The following is a 2,805-nucleotide window of genomic DNA, read 5'->3' on the forward strand; positions in this document are numbered from 1 at the left end:
CTGGGTTTCCCTTTGAGGAACGTGAAGAACATGAAGATGGAGAAGATGAAGAACATGCATGCTTAAATCATAACTTGTTATTACAAAGTCTAAGATTTCGTGCTATGAGTTCGAAAGCAAGGACCTGGGTACCCATACTTGAAGATCATTGTGAAAACAAACACAAAAACATGGTTCTTGATGCAAGCTTTCAGATCAAAACAAGACTTTTCTTCAAGAACACATGAACACTATCTTCTTATACTAAAACCAATCTTTAAATCAATGCAGGGCATGCAGAACAGGTTCGATCATGCAATGTAGCTGGATGATCAATAAGAACAACAAGAGTAGATTAAGATTCTAACCTCAAAACTCGAATTTGACGGTTCCAACTCCAACGATCAAGCTTGGAAGTCCACTCTCTCACTCAAAAGCTTCACTTTCTTCTTCCTAGAGTCTCTCTCTCTCTAAAAGACAAGATTTGATACAAAATGATATGTTTTTCTCAACAGTAACTGACTTAACCCTCTGCTGGGACACGTGGCATCGGCTGATTGGCTCTACTCAAAAAGGTGACTGACTGACAGGACAAGACCATGACAAAGTGTGTTCAATAAGCTAGACGGCAAGAGTACTCCGGCAAGTGATGATCTCGGCTAATGGCAATGCTTCGGCAAGTAGGGTAACAATGACATCAGCTTGGAAGGACAACACTTGACTAAGCTGTGCCACACCTTGGCCTAGATATGCCACACCTCGGTCTAGGTCATACCAATCCAGGAACAAAATCACTTAGGTGCAAGGATAAACATCTCGGCCTAGATAATACACATCTCGGCAAATGCAACACAACAAAACAAGATCATACATAAATGTATGCAAGTATGACTAAGTTGAAGTGAGGGTTGTTACAGATAAGCCTAGATAGGGCAATTGGGCACCTTTTTAAACTCCCCGCGTGGGTACCAACACAACACCATCTCTACTCTTCACCGACACACACACAAGGACTCATGCATGTCAACAATTTAAATCACATCTCAATCCCACATATGAACATCAAGCATAATCATAGACAAGCAACACATAAAATTCAACGAATCATAGCGTTCAAGTCACCATTTCTCTAATCACATCAAAACCCACATTGCATTTCTCCATTATTTATCCATGTCTATGATTCAAGAGGAAATTTCATTATGCTAAGTAATTCCTATTAAATTAGAAACTTAGGGTTTTACCAAATTTGGGTTTCTCATTCTTGGTCACCAATCTAATTTCTTAGTCACATTTCTAGTCATTTTGAAAAAAAAAAAAAAGATGAGAGATTTCTAACCATTGGTAAATGAAAAAGTAAAAATGAGAAACATGGGTTCAATATCACCAAACCTTCAATTAGTTCACAATTCACATTAAATACCATAAATCTCTTCAATAATGAAGACATACAAGGGTAAAAGTATCCTTACCTCAACTATAAAGCCAAATGTCCAAGCTCCTTCACGAATCTACCACAAACCCACAATCCAATTGGTTGAGAATGACCCTCTTCAAGTGCTCTCCGCCCCTAGCAAACGATTTCGGGTGAATCACAAGTGTATGAGAAGTATTTGATGGTAGGAAGTTAGGGTTTCAAAAAGGAAGAGAAAAGGAATGAAGAGTAGAAAAGGTATTGGGTCCAAATGATCTTGAATCGCTATATTTAAAATGCTGAGATCGCGATCCTCGCTCGAGTGAAGGATTTGTCGCTCGAGCGACCAGACATAACAACTGACCTCACTGGACTGCACAATTCAAAGCTTCAGGTCTGCCACAAAAGTAGACGCATGCTCAAGCACAAGAGTTCTCGCTCGAGCGAAGGAACGAATACACATTTCTTGCTCGAGCACAAAAAGGCTTGCTCGAGCGGAAATTGTGTCTGAGAAAGAAACCTGAAGACCCTCAAAACTCGCTCGAGCGAAAGAAATCTCGCTCGAGCAAAGAAGCAGATTTCACAAAGCTCGCTCGAGTGCAGGAAGCCTCGCTCGAGCGAGGAAGCCAAAATCTAGGAAGGAAATATTTGGACCACTCAATAACCGTCCTGTCCAAAACACGCCTAACTCAATTAAAAGCTTAGATTCAAGAGTTAAAGGAGAAAAACGGAACACTGATACAATATTAAGTTGCAAACCCAAGTTCAGAATACGATGAAGGTCGGGTCTAAAACCCGGATCGTTATATGCACTACTATTCTTGGCATAACCGATGAATATGCAATCAACAGTTTTAGGACCTATCTTAGTCTTTTTAGGACTAGGAATAGCCACTTTAGCCAAACACCCCCACACTTTTAAGTTTTTGTAGGATGATACTCTCTCATGTCACATTTCATAAGGTGTTTGATTCACTTTCTTTCGGGGTACTTTATTTAGAATATAATTAACAGAAAGTATTGTTTCCCCCCACAAGTTCTAAGGTAATCTAGAACTTATTAACATGACATTCATCATTTTTTTAAAGTCTGGTTTTTTCTTTTCATAATTCCATTTGGATGAGGTGAGTAAGGAGCGGTGGTTTGATGAATTATTTCATGTTTGTTTACAAAACTCACCAAAAGGTGGTTTATATTCACCACCTCTATCAGTTCTAAGATTTTAAATTTTCTTGCTAAGTTGATTTTCAACTTCATTCGTCTATTGAATGAAAGTTTTTAAAGTTGCATCCTTGGTTCGAATTAAATAAACATGGCTATATATAGTATAGTCATCTATGAAAGTGATAACATATTTTTTTCGACCTCTAGTTTGAATTGAATTAAAATCACAAATGTCACTATGAATTAAT

The sequence above is a fragment of the Camellia sinensis genome, chromosome 2 (genome assembly GCF_055761805.1).
Source record: "Camellia sinensis isolate YWXY chromosome 2, ASM5576180v1, whole genome shotgun sequence".
NCBI classification, from domain to species: Eukaryota; Viridiplantae; Streptophyta; class Magnoliopsida; order Ericales; family Theaceae; genus Camellia; species Camellia sinensis.